The 20,073-nt window shown below is 45.5% G+C and overlaps 1 protein-coding gene and 1 long non-coding RNA gene across 4 annotated transcripts in view; one reads left to right on the top strand and one right to left on the bottom strand.

The window, feature by feature from the left end:
* Syn3 (synapsin III) overlaps window positions 1–20,073 on the top strand; it is a 437,574-nt gene that overhangs the window by 380,400 nt on the left and 37,101 nt on the right. The gene's annotated exons all lie outside the window — the stretch shown is intronic.
* Window positions 131–17,629, bottom strand: LOC110302930. Its single transcript, XR_002378880.1, has 3 exons — window positions 17,598–17,629; window positions 6,426–6,553; window positions 131–530 (listed from the first exon to the last, which is right to left on the bottom strand). It is a non-coding gene; the product is annotated as an uncharacterized LOC110302930 (long non-coding RNA).

Below are 20,073 nucleotides of genomic sequence, written 5' to 3'. Positions count from 1 at the left end.
ACTGAGCATTCAAAATGTGAGCCTGTGGGAGGCTTTTCAGATCTAAACATTAATAAGGCACAACCCAAGGCTACTGCAAGGCTCAGCAAACTGCTACTGCATCCAAATGCTATACTCACATACATGGGGCTTTGTTGATAAAGTTTTATTGTAACACGGCCCTGCTTATGGATAAACATGAAGAACTTGTTTTTGCACTTGAGTGCAAAATTACTTGAGTAGTTTTATGGCCTGGAATGTCTAGAATGTTTTCTATTGGACTTTACAAACAGGCTTAACTAGTCCCTGACTTAATATAACACTTTTTCAAAATTTAGTAGCACAGATGCCAATAACGAACACCTCCTTCCCTGCCACCTAATTCCAAAATACTGAGCTAAGTATCCCAGAGCCACGCCTGCCTCACTATGTGCAAGGTGTCGTCATACTTTCTGTTCCAGGGTTTCATTTTTAAATTGTTGTTCATGGTCCGTGGCCCATTGAATCGATTGGATGTTCCATTTCAAACCCATGGCGTGAATACTGGCTCACTACAAAACAAAATGTATTAAATATGTATTAAGTATTAAACATATTGTATTAAATGTAAAGTAGGCTTGCAGTAGAAAGGTGAGCATTTTAAATTTGAAGTGACCTAGATAAAACAGTCATGTGTAAACCATTCATTGAGCAGTCAGTCCTAGGTGCTGGACCCTGTGCTTCAGGTTGTCTGTGCACCCTGTCATGCAGCCATCACTCTGACAACTGCACTCAGCTTAGCATCTGGTAATGAGATATTTGGGAAAGGCACCCAAGTCCAAACACACAATTCACTTGTTTCATTTACATGCTACGTTCTGGTTTTAATATGGTTTTATGCAGTATTTTTGTCACATGTAATACATGTAATATTCATGTGTTTGCATGTTTGTGTGTGTCCTGTATATAAACATGTTTCTATATATGAGTGTACACATGTGTAAGTTTTTTCAGTGTACTACTATCTATAAAGATGCTCCTGTGTGTGAGTGCACAGATGTGTAAATGTAACTTAGCAGAAGGCAACACTATCTATGGAGTGCGACATCTTCTCCACCCACCGCAGAAGGCAGTGAATTAACTTTCATTATGATTTGGGGATAAAGACCTATGTGAGTACCATTGTCGCAAGTCCAGTTGCTGGTGGTATTTAGGACCCCTACAGTTCATAGATGCCTGGCTGTGTATTATACCACAGGCATGCTCACTCTGTTCTGCTTTTCTTTCTTCCTTTCTTTTAGTTTTGGGGCCATTTCACCATGTAACATTGATTGGTCTGAAACTATCTTTGCAAAACGGCTGGCCTTGAACATAGAGATCTGCCCACCTCCTCCTCTGCCTCTCTGCCTCTCTGCCTCTCTGCCTTTGCCTCTCTCTCTCTCTCTCTCTCTCTCTCTCTCTCTCTCTCTCTCTCTCTCTGCCTCTGCCTGAGTGCTGAGTGCTGAGTGCTGAGTGCCATCATGGTAGGCCTATTCCTGACTTTTTCATCTTTCTCTAGGGAGAAATCTTAAAGATGACATGATCTTATCACTTTACCAGCTCTACATTTCCACCAATGATTACTTAATTGTAAAACTTCTTTTCACAAAGTCAACTCACACATGCTCTGCCTTGTGGAGGATAATTGCAGTTTGTTCCATAGCCAAAATAGGGCTAGCCCCCTTGTGCAGAGGCGAGAAAAACTTATTTTTTGCATACAGATCTCTTGCCTGGCCCGATGCCGAATAGGCAAAGCTGTTGCTCACTCCCTGCGTCCCCACCTGCATGCTACCCAGGTAACTATGTGCAAAGCCTTTCAGGATGTCCTCAGAAGAGCTGGGACAGACACCAAGAGTGCTCGAACAGTGAGGGCTGGGAAAACTGAATCTGTTTACTGAGTCCACAGACAGCTGCTTTCTCAGTGAGCTCAGGAGCAAGTGTGAGGTGTAAATCTGCATGTCAGACACCTCAGCAACAGGAGCCAGGCTGAGCATTGCTGCTTCAAACCTCAGAGAGGTAAGGCAGCTGCAGAAAGACTGATGTTAGGCCAGCACCTCACAGAGGCTCCATCCTACAGTGGTGACTCCCCAGATGGCATGCCTGCCAAAGTCCTGTGTCTCTTGTACCATCCCTCAACCCCAAGGCTTCCCCTGTCTCGTCTTCTTCCTGAAATCACAAGTCTCGGAGTCCAAGGGAGCTTCTAAAGATGTGAAATCCTACATTACTTCATGTTTTCCTAACAGTGGTCTGGACCTCCACCATTCAGCCTCTCTGTCCAATGAACAATGAAAACACTCTCTCCATATAGAAGATCTCAGAGGAGGCTCTGTTCTGGAGAAAGGCAGAGGAGGTCTAGAACAGCCCAAATAATCTTGCACGGCTCCATACCTGCCCTAGGATCCAATTTAACTGTATGCTTTTGAGTTTTTGAGACAGGATCTCAAACTCACTCTGAAGCCAAAGCTGGCCTTCAATTCCTGTTTTTCCTGCTCCATCCCTCCATCCCCAACCACCAGCAGCTTTGGGACTTAATTCGCACAGTGCTATGCTCCACTACCTGGAGTCCAATTTGAAAACCACTTAGTTCAAGAGGGCTGCCAGCTCCTATACCATGGTCAGTACCTGGAATTTTGCTGTTGATTTGAATAAATAGGTCCAGACCACCTTCCACATGCAAAGAGCAAGCAATACAGTAGTGTATTTATCAGCCAAGAGGCTGTTTTCACAGTTATTGGAGAGAGTAGAAGCTAAAAGACAGCCTGAGTGCAGAAATGACTGGGAGCTGACCAGGAAGCAGCAGAGCTGATTCTTCTTGGGTGACCCCTGGGGGCTTCCCTGGGTGGGGAGCAATGGCACAGAGCCTGTCCACAGCCTGTGTGACTGTCTACAGAAACAGCGTTGCAAGCAGAGGGGCTAGTGAGGGCGGTAGCCCAAGGCGGCCTTGATTCTTCTGAGTTCTAGAATCTGGAGGATGACGAAGGTGTGGGAGTAAGAAAGGAGATCAGAGGTGTAGCAGGCAGGGCCACATCCTGCTCAGCCCTGCAGCCTTCCTTGGTCTCATTCGGGTGCTAACCAGGTGGGGGGTTTTGTCCCCTGGTGAATAATAACTTTTGAGCACACTCCTTCCTCATCAAGGAAAGAGGTCCTGAAGGGGTCAGGGGGGGTCAGGGGGCCTAACCATTACCATACTTTCCTCCTCCCTTTTCCTTCCTCTTCCCTCCCAGTTGTGCCCTGCCCCCAGGCTTCAGTCTCTCCTTCAAGCCAAGGGGGCTGAGTGGACAGGGTTACATCAGAATTCTCCTTTCCTATGAACCCTACATGGAGCCTACTCTTGTGGCATGTCCACCAGAGCAGATTACTTGGGCTTGAGTTTAAGCCAATAGGAACTCTGCAACCATACTGGATGCTCCGGATCACAGTGAAACACTGACCCTTTCTTAAGGTGAGCTTTTAAACACAAAATCCTATGTTCTGGGTGGACATAGTTCAGTTAACAAGAACAGTTAGCAAAATGCAGAACTACGGAAGCTAAAAAGCAAGGTTAGTGCATTTAGAGAGTTTCCCATAACTATGGACTTTGATGGACTGGCTTTTGTTTTTAGTTCTGGCTGGTGGTGTTATCTGCATGCTGAGTTTTACAGCCTGAAAGGTACTTCCATCATGGGGTCAGTTGTGCTAAGGTCTGGGGGGACCTAGTAAGGTCTAGGGCCCTGTTATATCTTCAGTTACAAAATAAATAATAATGGTATCGTATTCACTGTGATTTTAATTCAATAGTTTTAGTTTGTGGTAGACATATAAAGCCATGAAGAGAAAGGAGGCTGAGTGTGTAGGTTTATGGCAGGAGTCTCAGTGCTCAGAAAGCTGAGATAGGAAGATTGAGTCTAATGTGGGGCTGGGGAGAGAAAATGCCTGAGTCCCCTGGGTTCTTTCAGCCTCAGCCTCCATTGCCCTCCTGTATGATTGAAAGCCAATAGGATCTTCAGAGCCTGTCCTGCCACCCCACATGCCTGTCCTAACAAGTCAAGATAGAAGAAACTCCTTCTGAGCCACCCAGACAGCTCATGGTACCAAAGGAAGCCTGCCTTTGTAACCAAGCTGCTCCCTTGGTAAGCTGTTCATCCATGAGTGGGTTCATCCACTCATGAGGGTAGAGCCCAAAGCTCACACCCCTAACCTGCAGCTCTGGACAGTAAATGTCCAGAAATGAAACATGGGGCAGACAGTCGCCTAGGAGCCGAACCTTTACACTTGTCACGCATCTACTTAGCGAGAGGTGGAGTCCTAGACACTGAAACACAGTGGTGAGCAAACACAGCAGCTGCCCTCTTGAAGATTCTGATTCTAGAAGGAACTCATTAGGTTGGACTAGCTTATCATTGGTCCCTTATGTTGGCACTCCCAGTAAAGTTGGAGTTTTCATGTGATTTATTTTAGTTCTAGCATGTGGTGTTCCCTCATAGTCTTTTAGTTTACTATTTTCAATCTGCATGTATGTGTATGGTATGTATGCATGTGCATGTGCCTGTAGGTGTAGACACATGTATGTGAGGTATGCATGTGCATGTGCCTGTAGGTGTAGGCGCATGTATGTGAGGCACACATGTAGAAATCCGGAGACAACCTTAGGCACCAGTCCTCACCTTCCAACTTGTCTGAGGCAGGGTCTCTTTGTTCGCTGCTGGGTTGGCCTTTGAGCATCCAGGGATTCTCTTGTCCCTGCCTCCCATCTCATCGTAGGAACACTGGACCACACCCAGCTTTACAAACAAATGATTTCTACAAAACAAACACAGATTTTTGCACTTTTATGGTAAAGTTTTAGTCACGGAACCATGTCCCCAATCCTGATTTAAGTTTTAATTGTGGTTTTGAGATCAGCCTTGAAGACCTATGTGGGTACCATTCTCACAGGCCCAGGTGAGGGGGCAGCCACTCACTAGTACCTCGTCTAACCTCTGTAACTCATTTGTACCTCAGACTGCTTGTGCCCTGGGTTAGGCAGCTCTAGCAAGAATAGATCTAACATGATAGAAAATTTCCGGAAACTCTGGAAAAGTTTACCCCTCTTCAAATCTAAAATGTCCAAGATTCTAGCAGGAACCAAAAGGCTCTCCTGACTCTGACCCATGGCACCATGCACCCTAGCAATAAACATAGCTGTGAGCTTTTATGCCCCACAGGTTACCTGCTCACGGAGAAGCACTGTACCACCAAGCATGTCTCATTGACATCTTAGGGCTGGAGATGTAGTTCACTGTCAGAACAGGGCTTCACTATATAGCCCTGGTTGGCCCAGACCTTTCTATATAGACCAGCCTGGCCTTGAACTCACAAAATTCCACCTGCTTCTGCCCCCTGACAGCTGGGATCAAAGGCATGTGCTACCACAGCTGACAATAATAACAGAGTTCCTATCAGTCATGGGTTAGCCTCTGGGTTCCAACCTCAGCACAGCTAAAACACACTGGTAAAATAGTATCTAATATCACTACTGCAGGCACTGAAGGGGCTTTTGTTTTGTTTTGATAGGGTTTTTGTTTGAGACAGGATCTCACAGTGTTGTCTAGACTGATCTCATACCCATGGGCTCAAGCCATTCTGCTGTCTCAGCCTCCCACACAGCTGGATCTTCAGGTATCTGATCTGTGAACAGATAGGTTATGAGTTTCCAAGCCAGAACCAATTTCCTAGTGCACATAGAAATTCATGTCAGGCTATTAAACTGTCACTCAAGGGTTTGTGTCCATCTGCATCACCCTGCAGTCGTCAGCATCGTGCACTGAGGATCACTGGCAGAAGGAAGCTGGTGCCAGGCCCTGAACACACTGATACCTATCTTATTCTTAGCCTACACGTAACACTGTATGTCACCTAGTCTGACCTGTGTACCCATTGCTTCATCTGCCAAAAGTGAGAGTTGGTCCGATGCCTTCAAAGGATCTTCACACGCCAAGGCTCTTCTCTAAGTTGCCATTGTAGGCAGCACACCCACAATAACAGCTTGTAACACGTGCCTTCTCTGCTCCCTAACAGACCTCTTCCTAGAACCTGCTGCAGTCCCTTCCCTCCTCACCCAGAAGAGAAACCTGTTCAGCTTCCACTTCTGCTTTAAACTCAGACTAAACTCTTTAATCAGAAATGGAAGGGAAAACATGTTTTAGGCAAGTCAGCTAACTCCCTAAAAGGCCAAGAAACATGTAGGAAGGACTCAGCTACCATGTTCAGTTGACCACTGACCTCCAATTTCCCAAACCTCAGTACAACTTTCTCACCATTTTGACTTAGTGCAATGAGTCACATCCCAACGGATACACACACACACACACACACACACACACACACACACACACAGAGACAGAGAGAGAGAGAGAGAGAGAGAGAGAGAGAGAGAGAGAGAGAGAGTATTATTTTTCAAGCATGTTTACCTGGCCTTTTAATATCCCAGAAGTTCATAAGGGAGTCAAGTGGGTGAGGAGGAATTCCACTCTCTGTCTTTGGCTGTAGACAAACACTCTCAGTTTTTAAAGCAAGTCAGCATATTTTCACCAACTCCCTAAAAGGCAGAGAAACATATAGAGAGGGTTTAACCACCATATTCAGTTAACTGTAGAAGCTTCAAGGTGAGACAGCTCTGAATTGCTGTACCTAGCACATTCTTGGTACAACCCACAGAGGACCAGGAGAGAGAAGCCCATGCCAATAAAAAAAAAAAAAAAACCAAAAAAACAACAACAACAAAAAAAAAACGCCTGATTCGCCAGCAAGAAAGATGCCACAGCAGGATCCTTCTGCAACACGTTTATTGGGAGAGCATTGACTGCTTAGGCAAAAGACCCCGAGCCCCAGAACTGGCGCTGCTTATATAGGCCTAGGAGAGGCATGTCTATACCTGATTGGTTATGCTTTCAGTACCTCATTTACATGCCTCGTGCCAGGCAGTGACTTGGCAAAAAACTCTATGGCACATGCGCACACTGGTTGTTTACCCATATTCATGGGCGTCGGCTTATTGAAACCAGCGCCATCTTGTAATGGCGTTTGTGGCTTCCCACAAAGTCCCATGCATAAAGTGACTTAGATGATATTAATGTGTATTGGACTCTACAATAAATAAATAAACAACCTCAAGAGAGCCTTTATTATGGAGGTGTGACAGACAGCTGACATTCATTGTTCTGTGGATATGTTTGACTTTCCTATATCTTTAGTCATTCTAGAAGGCATGTTTATAATGATGAACTCCATTTACAGATGAGGAGAGCAAGGTGGAGATAAGACAGGAAGTTCCCTGAGATCAACACTGAACAGCATACAGTGACCTGATGCCAAGACCAATGTTCACATCAGTGCCTTCTGGTCTTAAAGAATCCAAATATTCTAAGATAGATAGATAGATAGATAGATAGATAGATAGATAGATAGATAACCTCCAGACCAGTTTGGAGAAACTGAGAGATGATGAGGGGCATACAGAGAGAGAGAGAGAGAATATCTCATTCCAGATTACAGTATTTAAGCTGAATCTCAATCAGCTTCACCCAGAGCTTGTAGCTTTCTTTATGCTCTGCATGAAATCTCATCTGATTTCCTTCTTACTAGTGGCCTGGGAAGAAGGTGTGATTTGATAAATCCTAGGTGTGCATGAAATGCAGTTCTATCTACCAAGCTGGTCTGGCTGATGAGCTTCTGGGAGATCACTAAGCATGCAAGTCGTGCATAGCAGAGCACCTCTCTCCTGCTGTGCCCTTTGCACACTATCTACCTGATATCTGCCTACCTTGTTGTCTGTCTATGGTCTGGATACTTATGATGTGACACCCAAATGTTTCATATGTGAAGGTGATGGTATAGGGAGGTGAGAGCATTTTGAAAGGTGACCTGGTCATGAGGGATCTTGAATGGGATTAGTGCTGCTATGGCTTGACTCTAGACTGCCCCCAGCAGGCTCATACTTGCAACTCTCAGACTTTAGCATGTGGGGCTCTGTTGAAGGTTGTGGAGCCCTTGGGGGGTAGGGCCTGACTGGCATGCCTTTGCAGGCTGTACCTCCCTTTAGTTCCAGCCTACAGCCGTTGCTTCCAGGCACATCATGTATGTGAACAAAAAGAAGCCTTCACCATAGACCAACATGCTCCTACTTCCATGCCTTCATCACCATGTTGGACTATGACTGTTTGAAACCATGAGCCAGTACAAATCTTCCCTCTTTTGTCACCTCGGTCAGGTATTGTGCCACAGCAAAGTGGAAAGTTGATAAAATAACATTCTCATAGAATAGGCCCAAGTCCAGCCAGCCAGGTCTGAGTGATGAGTAGCAGGTAAATAAGGAAACTTGTTTCAAAGAGAGGGACCACATCACTGAAGATAGCACCAGATGTTGTCCTATGGCTTTCACACACACATACACAACACAAACATGAACACATAGGAGCATACACACACATATACCCATGGGCATAAATTTGTCTTAAATTTCTTTCCTTGTAAGACAGGGACATGGAAACAGAGCAATAGAACAATTGCTGGTGTTTGACATCTGATTGTTTTTTTTTTTAATGCAAGAATTTATGCCAAATGAAATCAGCCCATTTATGAGAGTTGGTTATCTTTCTAATTCAGGTTTCCCTAAAGTGGGATAAGAGGCTTATTTCAGCTTGGAGCTACATCCACTAGTGTTCTAGTGTACTTCCAACTGGCATGTCTTTCCTTCCCTGCCTGGGTTTATTGGCTGCATGTACTAAGCCCTGCCTTGAGGACTGCACATGGTTGCTTAGCTGATCATGTGACCTGTAGTGCCTCTAAAATTAATCATGGTAACCACTCCACTGGAAGCCAATCCTTCATTTCCTGAGTCATAGTTTGTGGTAGTTTGAATAGGAATGGCCCCCATAGACTGATGTGTCTGAATGCTTGGTCATAGAGAGTAGCACTTTTGAATATGTGGTCTTGTTGGAGGAAGTATGTCACTATTGGGGAGGGCTTTGAGGTCTCCTGTGCTCAAGTTAAGCCCAGTGTGACACAGTCTCCTTCTGCTGCCTGTGGATCAAGATGTAGAACTCTAGCTTCTTCTCCAACACCATGTCTGCCTGTATGTCACTGTGTTTCCTGCCATGATGATAATGGACTAAACTGAAGCCGTAAGCTAGCTCCAATTAAATGTTGCCCTTTATAAGAGTTGTCATGGTCATTATATCTCTTCACAGAAGTAAAACCCAAACTAAGACACAGTCCAAAGCCAAGTGGTCTGGGTTTGGGGTTTGTTTGTTTGTTTGTTTGTTTGGGGGGCGGGCATGCTTGATTAATTTTTTTTCTTTTTAGTCCTTAGAATCAAACCAGGTCCTTGCAAATGCTAGACATTTGATAGTCCACTGAGCCATCTCCTTCTTGGTTGACTTTTCTCACCTAAACCCTAATGATTAACTTTTAAGAGTCCAGAGTGTAAGAGACCCAGTGAGGTCCCTTCCAGGGACCCACTGGCTGTGTTTATTTTTTCTTTCATCTTCTTGGGTCCTGTAGCCTTCCCAGGAAAGCCCAAGCAGAAGCTCCAAATGGAAAGCTCTGGGAAGCCACCTGGAGATGTGGCCTGAGGCAATGAAAAGTCCTAAGTGAAACACAGGCCAGCATCTGCCACCTCTGGTTATTATTGCAAACAAGCTGAGTTCAGCCTCATAAGCACTGAGTCACCTTTATTCTCCCATCCATCAGGCAAGACAGGAAGGAGTATGAAATGCATTTAATGAGGCTTGGAAGGGAGCAGAGCTGTTCATGTGCCAGGCACTCCTATGAAAGACCAGACAGGCAAGTGCTAGCAGAGAACCTGGTCCATCCTGGAGGGGTCATTTCATGGGTGAATGATGCTGCTCTACTCTGCCAACTTGATTCCTAGCCTGAAGGTCAAATTCCCAGACTCCAGGGGAGACTGAACAAGGATGGCTTTGAGCACAGAACAAGACAGCCTGAAGAGTTATTTACAGAGCTTGCTATCCTCATGGCAAGGCCAGTGGTCACAGAGGAGCAGTGAGTGACAAAGGGTGAAAAGCAGATTTCAGTTAGGGTCAGAGAAGTTGCACCAAGCCCAGGATATTACCCATAGTGAATAGTCATTTAGGTGGAAAACACTGGATTAATAGCTAGAAGGGAATATTGTATTGTCAACAGAAACGGGCCATTTCTCTTTGCTTTATAACAGGGGCATTAGACCTCGGATTGTAAAAAGTATTTAAAGGCAATTGCTGGGGCTAGCAAGATACCTTAGCTAGTAAAAGCATCTACCACCAAGGCTAAAGACCCGAGTTCAATCCCTAGAAATCACATGGTGAAAGGAAGAACTCCTTCGAGTTATCTTCATCTTGATGCGTTCGAATTAAAATTTTACAGTGCTGTTTCCAGGAAAGATGTAAAATAAAATAATATATTTTTAAATGATGACATTCACTCAATTGTGTATGTATGTGCACACAATTTGATTTCCATGGTGAATATAGCAGTTTATACTCCAAGATTCACTGCTGTATTCTACCAAACTTCTAGAGAGGACTTAATAGAAACACTGACCCAGTTGGTCATCTACTCATGCTTTCTCACACTCTCTCGGTCTGGAGGAAACAAAAACCTTTACCATCAGTGTCTTTATGAACAGACACTCATAGAATGTCTGTGCGAAAATGTACAATGTTGTGATCAACAAGAGAAGAAAACAAAAACGGATTTTTTTGTTGTTGTTTAGGTAATAGTGGCAAGAGGAAAATGTTAATGTTAGCAAACAAAGATTCTCATAAATGTTTTGAAATGAAAGGATCTGCAGATAACAACAGCCGCATAAAGAGAAGTATAGAACACAGAAGACAGCTACCAGCATCCACTAAGGCAACATCGTGCTCAGGAGACACCGTGAACTTCTGGTGTTACCCAGCACCAGTCACAGATACTCCTTTTATGGATGTGGATGGTCTTTGGGCCCCATGTTTCCGTAAAGGAAAAAGAAAAACGTGTTATTCAAAGCAAATATGAGTGAAATTGATCCAGGAGTGTGGATCCAAGATACCAGGGGTGATGTGTTCCACTCTGGGATGTGTGAAAGTAGCCACAGAATAACAATCATAAATCAATACATTCAACAATTAAGTTGGCAGAGGTGTTAAGTCAATCGGCTATAGAAAGTAATGATTTCCTGTAGGTATCAGGGAGAACAGATCCTATTCCATATCTACAGGAAACACTAGGGTAAGTGAGTTTGAGGTCAGATAAGCTTGGCAATACAGTTCAATGGGTTTATCTAGTCATTTTGAGAACATTAGGGTAGATACAAAGGTTAAAAATACATAGCCACTTTTAGAGAGGAACCCAAATAGCCCAAGATGAGGTTATCCCTTTACCTGCAAGCATAGTTATGATGCTTTACGTAGCCAGTGTCAGCCTGCAGGTCAGCCTTCTGCTTTGCAAGCCTGATCTGAAGAAGAAAAGCAAATGGCATAGTCTCCATGGGAAAGACAGATACCAAAAGAAAAGAGGAGAATAGACTGAACCACGGTTCCCCTGTTTCTCATCAGTTCCAATAATGCTCCCCCTCTGGCCAGGTATAGAAATAAGTAGCAGACAGGTGAAGGTTCCCTAACACTGAAGGAAGCTGCAAGAACTTGAAAATAAGATACTATCTTGGTTATCTCTTGCCCCACCCAAAGGCACTCTGCTGCCAAAGAAAAGGACTCAGGGTACTTAAGTTCTTCCCAAGTGAAAAATTCTGCTGCTGACAGGAACTTCAGCAAGAACATTCTCTATCCAGCAGAGCAGGCCTGGCCACAGTAACCTGCACCTGCACTCATTCTAGATCAAGATTACTTCGGAGGTAAGATGACTTTGGGCTCTAGAAAAAAATCACCTCAAATGGGCATGTGTTAGCTCAGTGTCCTTACACCCAGCTTTGGAGAGTCTGAGGCAGGAGGATGACCATTGGTTAGAAGCTAGTCTTGACTTACAGAATGAGTTCTAGACCATTGTGGGTGAGGCAGAGGTGAGAAATGAAAAGAAAAGGAAACTCCGTTTGAAAATAGCTTGGGGCTCGTGGGCCTAGAGAACTTACTTAAGCCTTGGTCTCACATTTCCTCCATGCTATGCTGTCTGCTGTCAGCATCGGGAGCTATATGGGCCCTTTCATCCATATCCACCAGGTCCAAGAAAGACCTGGAAGAAGGTGGGCTCGCCCAAAGGACTGGGCCATAACCACCTCAAAGGTAAAAAACTGAGCACTTGGCTTCTTCCCCTAACCTGCACTTCCTACAACCTATCTCACTGGAGCATGGCCAAAGGAGGGAGAAATCCGGCCCTCCTTTTTTACCCCTACTCCAATCCTGGCATCGTCCTTCACGTTTGCCCCCTTTTCATGCCATGCCTTCTGTCTATCAGCAAATCTCTTCTGCATCCCCTTTACAATAATCCTAGAACCTACCTGCCTTTCTTGCTCAAGGCCCTGTCATCTCTCACTGGGTTATTAAGCTAGATTTCTGACCCCTCTGCCTTCTCACATTGAAGCCATTCATAAAAACCATGTCAGTTCTCTGACCCAAAACCTCCATGGCTATGGTTGGCCCTGTCGTTTCAAAGAAAACCTTAAATCTATGCAAGGGCTCTGAAACCCACCATGACCTGCCCTCATCTATCTGATGGCCCCCTGCCATTCTTCCCTGGGTCCCCTCCACGCCTCCACCCCAGTATTCATGCTGTCTGGCAAGTCTAACCCAACACCTCCAGCTTCAAGCCTTGACATTGTGCTTTCTGCCAAGATCCATCAGAGAGGCATGGGACTCACCCTTGTACTCCCTTTAGGTGTCTGTTCAATGTCTCCTTATTGCAGAGAGCTCCAAAAAGCTCCATATGAAATGGCCCCATTCTGACCCCTAGTAATCCCTACTCATCCCAGCCCAATTCACTTCGCCCTCCATGCTCGTCTCCACCCAGCTACCTTGTATTTATTTGTGGATGCTCTTCCCCTCCAGCCCCACTGCTGCACCCCCAGTTCCTACAACAATGCCTGGCTTGTAATTGGGGCTCCATAAATATTTGTTCAATGAATAACTAGGCCTTAGAGTCAGACAGACTTGGGTTGGAATGTCAGCGCCTCTGTGTTCCAGCTCTGAGGCCCACAGCCAGTACCATATCCTTGCTGGGCCCCAGGCTTTTAATGTACAAAATGAAAATAATAGTACTAACCCCATTGGATCCTTACAAAGACTAAACGGATTACTATGGGGCTTGTGGATGTGCGCCTGGCACATGAAAAGCACTCATTAAGCGCAGCTGTCTTCATCCATCATTGATGCTATTATGACCATTGTCATTATTATTATTTATACAGAGGCTGAGTCACATGCCCCAACCCAGGGTCCCACCCCAGTTTCCCCAGCTTGCCTCTCCAGCCAGAGGTGGAGTGGGTGATTTGGATGGTGGCAGCCTGCCCTGTGAGTCAGCTGTGATCCACAGCCATGCTGGGGTCCTCTGGCACAGACTGCCTTGGCCAAGGAGCTCTTGAGTTGAATCATCAGGGCCATGATTCCAACTGGGGGATGCTTTGGCAGTGGAGTTTGGCTGGCAGAGTCTGACCTCCCAAGTCCTTCCAGGAAGAGACTGGGCACCTGCCCCATGAAGCTCTCAGATGCTAACACCATGCCAGCGTTAAGCCTGTCTGTTTGTACAGCATGTAAAAGAAGAGCCAGATGAGGGTAAACGGGAGAGGGCTAGGAAGGAGAAAAGTTGCGTTAATCACCTGCTTCAAGCCAAAGTAGTATGGAGGACATCATTCTGAATTCAAGCTGGATGATCTCAAATAAGTCTTTCACTTGTCTGGGCCTCATCTACGGAGTGCAAGGGACAACGTGGCCCTTTCAGAGTCCCAGCAGGATTTACTGAGTGGAAATGGATCTTAGTTCTTACTGTGATAAAATGTTTGACAGAAGCAACTTACAGGAGGAGGGGTTTGTTTTAGCTCACAGTTTAATTTTCCCCCATCACTGTGAGTGTCTAGTGTATTGTCCTATTACTGTGAAGAGATACCATGACCAAGGCAACTCTTACAAAAGAAACAATCTCATCGGGAGCTTGCTTACAGATTCAGAAGGCTAGTCCTGAATTACTGAGGCAGGAAGCATGGTGGCAGGAAAGCATTCATGGTCCTGAAAGCTTACAGATTCCTTTTGAATCCTCAAAGTCCACGCCCAGTGGCACACCTCCTGCAACAAGGCCACCCCTGCTCCAGCAAAGCCACACCTGCTAATCCTTCTAAACCTTTCCAATAGTTCTTCTACTCCCTGGTGTCCAAGCACTTAAATATATAAGCTTATTCACCTTCAAGCCACTACAGGAAGAGGGGAGGGAATCGGCAGCTGATGCTCAGTCCCTAGCAGTGGGAGCTCCTGACACAGTTACATCTCAGTGGATCACAGTGGATCAGGAAACAGAGAGAGCTCAGTGGAGAAGCCAGGCCTAGCTAACACCCTCCAGAATCGCCTCTCTTCCTGTGTTTCAGATCCTCCATCTAGGCTCTGTCTCCTAAAGCCTCCACAGACTCCCAGAACAGTGGCACCCACTGGGGAGCAAGTGTTCAAATAAACACATGAGCTTGCGGGAGATGGCTCACGTTCACACCATGAGAAAATGTGCTGCCTTCAAGTCCCAATCCTTTATGAAGCCTTCTGAGAGCTATAACTCTATAAGAGTTGCTTTGGTCATGCTATCTCTTCACAGCAATAGAACATACATAAGGCACCCAGGGTGGTGGGGGGTGGTGTTTAGCTGTGAGCTAAAACAAACTCCTCCTCCTGTAAGTTGCTTCGGTCAAACATTTTACCCTACAAAGTCCCTAGCTTCAGTAAAATTTGTAAAAGGGGAGAAGAATTTGCCCTCTCTCATGTTCCTCCTAACTCTCCCTCCCTGAGACATAGGGACACTAATTCATTCCTTCTGCCTTTCACTTCATCAGTAGTCACTTACTGGGCACCTACTGCATACTGTGCTGGGTCATATGCAAACTGTGACCTAGAAGGAAAAGCAGCCAGCATATAAATGAGTAATTAAACAGACTATTATAAAGCCTTCTCAGTCCTAGAAATAGGTTGTTTAAAAAGAGAGAAATACAGTGGAGCTATCAGGAAAATCATCCAAAGTCATGATAGTCAAGGCAAGAATGAAGACAGAGAGTATTGTAAACAGGAGGGAGGAGCTTTCCAGGCGGAGGACGGCAGACGCAATACTCCAAAGCTCGGTCTGTTTGAGGTCCCTGCCTCTCAGTCACCACAGCCTAGCATGGTCTGCTTCCACTGCCTACAAACAGTCGCCTCAGAGATTGTTCCCAGTTTTATGGTTGTTTACAGAGACAGGCCGGAAGCCCCTAAGATTGTTTCTGAAGACTGAGATATGAGTAAACCTGGTAAAGCTTCCTGGCAGCTTAGTAGCACTCAATACAAGCCAAAAAAGTAAGCTCTTTCCAAATAATGAATAGGAAAAGACTGCTATCTGTAAAATCCCCGTATCAGTGTCTACCATGTCTTATTATTTAGCCCTTACACCACTGCAGTACTAGAGATAGCCTTTAGGACCTCACATATGCCAAGAGCCTATTTTACCACTGAGTTATACCTAGACATTTCCTCTTCAAAACAAGGTATTATTAGTCAACACAGTATATGAGATTAATGTACATTTTCCTTAAAATAGATGGCTGAGTGGCCTTGAAGGCCAGTGTGGCTAGTCTTCTTGGTCTCCATCCAGGGTTCTAAGACACTGCAGGAGGGGCCAGTAGAGACTTAGGCCCAGCTTCTTTCCAGCATTGTAGAAAGGAACTGAATGGAGCAGACAGAATTCTGGGTTCCTCCTTTGCCACTTAGAGGCCCGAGAAAGTGGCTACCAGGAGACTCCTTCTGGAACAGTTTAGTCTCTGGAGTTGCTAGAAGGAGAGCCAAGGTGCAGTTCACCATGGCCCCCTGGAAGCATTCTGCAGGGTTCAGAATCTATGTGGTACATGCCCCCAGCAACCTGCCTCTGCACTTCAGTGGTTCTAATCACCATCTGCTGAGTTATCTGTCCCCCTGTGGTCCTACCCCATACAGGCTATGAATTCCTCAGGGACAGGGACCTTTACTCAACTACTTTTATATTAGAAATGGGGTCTCTTGTAGCCCTGACTGACCTTAAACTCAGAGCATAGTCAAGCATGAGCTAGAATTCTTGGTCTTTCTGCCTCTGCCTATTAAGTGCTGGGGTTATAGGGATCTAATGCCATGCCGATTCTCTAAATACTTCTAATGCATACTTGGGAAGTTTGTGTGTGTGTGCATGTGTGTGTGCATGTATATGTTTCAGATATGCTTAAGGATTAGTCTAAATAGTGAGCTTACTCCCACTAACCAGTTTTATTTATACACACACACACACCAACACTATGGTTCTGGTGTCTTTGTCTTGAAAAGAGCTCATATTATGCTCTGAAGAGTAATATCAGTGGCCATCTCTGTAATCACAGCCCTCAGAAGCTAAGCATGAGATCCAATAGTTTGCACCTCAGCTATATAGCAAGCAAGACTTTCAAAATAAAAGTGGGGAGGGTTGGTCTTTCAACTCCCTTAAGTGTGATCTGGTTTGAAGTATCATCCAGCCCACTGGCTAGTTCCTCCAGTGGTCTCTTCGTCCAGTGACACTCCTCCAAAGATTTCTGCTACTTGCTGCTTGGGAAGAACCTGGAAAACAATCCCATAAAGTCACACTTCCCATACCGCATCAAGGCAGCCTGGAGCTCTAGAGGCATCGCAGCCCGTTCTGAGCTTTCAAAGAAAGCTCACCAGTTCCCAGCCATGAGTGGTCACTGTGCAGATGACTAGCCGTGAAGCTCAAGGCACCTAGGCTGGATCCTGAGTGCCTTCCAATGCACTGTATCTTCAGTTGGTGGGGATGTGAGGAGGCTGTGTTTTAAATAAAAGTGCCCTGTGAAAAGCTCAGCGAGGCGCAGGGGATGAGAAATGGTGCCTCGTGGTTTGGGAGTTTCCTTCAGTATCCAACAAATTTACACACCCTATTAGTAATTGTAAGCTCTTTCGTCATGAAATATCATATTCATTGCGATTTCTTGGAACACTTAACAAGTTTATCAGGATGTAAATAATGGTTAAGCTTTAATCTCTTCATAAATGAAACTGGTATCTTGGCCTAAGATTGTTTTTTTTTAAATAAACCCCTAAATGAGGCAACACAAACCCAGAAAGTTTGGGAACCGCGAGCTTAGGGCTTTTGTAATGTCTATGTATCTCCTGTAAGCTTTGGGTGAAGAGCTCCAGGGCTAATGCTGAGCTAAAGCATGGGTGTGGCCTGACAGTAATGTTACTCAGAACCTGTTCTTCTGGGGGGGGGGGGGAGCTTGTGCCTAGTGTGTGTGTGCAGGTACACATGCATGTGGAGGGCAGGGGACAACCTCTAGAGCCATTTCTCAGGAGCCATCCTCCCTGATTTTAGAGACAGGGTCTCTCTCTATCACTGGGACTTAGGACTTGCTGATTGGGCAAAGACACAAGGATCTGCCTGCCCAGCTCTGGGATTACAAGTGTGTGCCACCATACCTGGCTTTTGTATAGATGCTGACAATTGGACTCAGGTCCTCAGGCATGCACAGTAGGCAATATTGGACTGAACCATCTCCCCGGTCCCCAGAATCTGTTCATACTCCTGCTTTGCAAGTGTAGTTGCTGCAAGAGTCATTAAAACCTTCCTAGGAAGTCAGCAGGAAGCCTGACCCCCTTACCCCATATAGCTAGTTTCTTAGCATGCTGCTGTGGCTTTGAAATGAGCTGGATGCCTGCCTCTCTGGTACAGAAACAGGAAAACAAGTCTCCATTTGTATGCCATGATTATGCTTCTGGTATCTCAAACAAGGAGTAGCCTGTTTGCCAATGGCCTGCCAGCTCCCCCTTGCCAAAAAGTACGACCATAGAATGACTGCCCAGAACTGGGTATCGTTATTGGTCCTTTTAGCTGGTTGGCCAATAACCCAGGTCAGTAAACTACCTTATGGGTTTATCTTTATTTAAAAAAAAAAAGTGTGTGCCTTGGCCATAGCAGGAAGAAAGATTCCCTAAGCCTGGTCTTCCAGGGAGACATGATGGGAATTTACTGGACTAAAGTGAGCAGCTGGCCAACACTTGCTATAAAGTTTTTGAATGGTCTGAAACAATGCAGTGAGCTTCAAGTGTGCTCAAGCACCATGCTTCTGGGGAAGGTCTGAACCCCATTTCTGCATTCATCTCAAAGGGAAGATGGATTAGATGTGGAGGTATGCAGGTCTCAGTACCTGCACACCCCTGTACCCGGGAGTCTCCACTAATAGCCCCTTCACTGGCTCTTCAGCAAATGTTCCTTGTGCTGGGCCCTATGCTGGGTGGTATGTTATAGGGATGAGATAAGAAGAATGATGTCATCTGTTGAGTGCTTGTTATGAGCTAAGTGCTCTTCTGGTTCGTTGACATGTAGGGTCTTGCATAATGTACAACTACAGTGCTCAATAACAGCCCAGCAGCAAGCTACCTATATTCTGCCATATGAGGGAAGTGAGGCATTGATTAATTTTCCCAAGGTCATTCAAGAAAGCGATGAGACTGAGATTTCAGCCTGAATTTTCAAACTTTCTCTTGTGTTGCCTCCCTAGTGAGACCATGGAGAAAAAGGCAGTGAGTGAGAATTCATTTTCAACTGCAGCACAAGATACAACTGCTGCTAGGTCATTTGATTTAAAAAAAAAAAGTCACCAAAGGTCTAAGGTTTCAAAACCATACATTGGCTCTGGTGGAACTGAATGATGCCCGATGGCAAAGACCCATGGCTTGAAAGCAGGGAGAGCCCTTCCCCCTCTTTATAGTCACCTTTCCAGGACTAACCAGATTCACAAAAGAATTGCATGAATTCCTGCCTACAGAACTAGAAGGAACACCAAGGCAGTGGCCCATCTCCAGATTCTGACCTTTGATCCACAGGTCATATGAGAACTGGTCACATGAGAGAGAGCATCCCCCCCACCTCCTCAGGGATTCAGTCGCTCCCTCCTAGGCTCCACCTCTTTAAGCTCCCTTACCACATCCTAATAGAATATTCGGAGGCCAAGCTACCTACCCATGAGCTTTTGGAAGACACAATCAAACTATATGAGCTCTGCATTTTGACCTTAGATAAATGGTGGGCACAGGCCACTTCCAGTGGCTCCGATGCGGTCCTGAAGGTGACCTGGGAAGGATCCACCCCAGTTTGGCAAGGCTCCATCCCACAGCACAGAGCACATTCATTCTGTTGAAGCTATCAACAGCTGTGAGGTGGGAGCAAAGTGCGCCTTGTTTTCTGCACCCTCTCTTCTCTCCAGTTTCCAGAGCAATAGTGTCCACATACCTGCCTGCTACACAGCCTCTGTCCCAGCACACACTGGGAGATGGCACCTTTGTCTCCTTTCCTCAGCTCCAGCTGAGACAGGAGGGGCCCACTTTAGATGTCCCCGAGTCAGCATATTCAAAGGAGATTTCCAGTGAAGTACAGAGAAGTCTTATCAGCAGGTGACAGCTTCGGGTTGAGAGGAGGACGGAGACTTTTATCTTTTTCCAGATTTCCTTTTATATTGCAGCCCTTGTTAGACCATACGTGTGTGATTTTTTTTTCAACTACAAAAGTGTACTTTATGAAAGACAGATCAAAGTGGTTACAAAATTGCATTCCCTTGATCGCTTGAAAGCTGCTTTCCTGAAATGATGTTTTAAGGAAAAGACATAAGGATATGAGATTCTTTGCAATGAATTGTGTAACAGGAAAGCTCATGTTGAGCTGTGAAATAGCTCAGGCAGTAAAGGGCTTGCTTCGCAAGCATGAGGAGCCGAGTTCAACCCCCAGAAGTCACTTTGAGGAAGAAGGAGGAGGAGGAGGGGAAAGGGAGAGGGGGAGGGGAGGAGAAGAAGGAGGAGGAGGAGAGGAAGAAGAAGAAGAAGAAGAAGAAGAAGAAGAAGAAGAAGAAGAAGAAGAAGAAGAAGAAGAAGAAGAAGAAGAAGAAGAAGAAGAAGAAGA

The sequence above is a fragment of the Mus caroli genome, chromosome 10 (genome assembly GCF_900094665.2).
Source record: "Mus caroli chromosome 10, CAROLI_EIJ_v1.1, whole genome shotgun sequence".
Classification (NCBI taxonomy): domain Eukaryota; kingdom Metazoa; phylum Chordata; class Mammalia; order Rodentia; family Muridae; genus Mus; species Mus caroli.
Note: the sequence above shows the minus strand (reverse complement) of the source record. Positions and strands in the feature narration are given on the sequence as shown.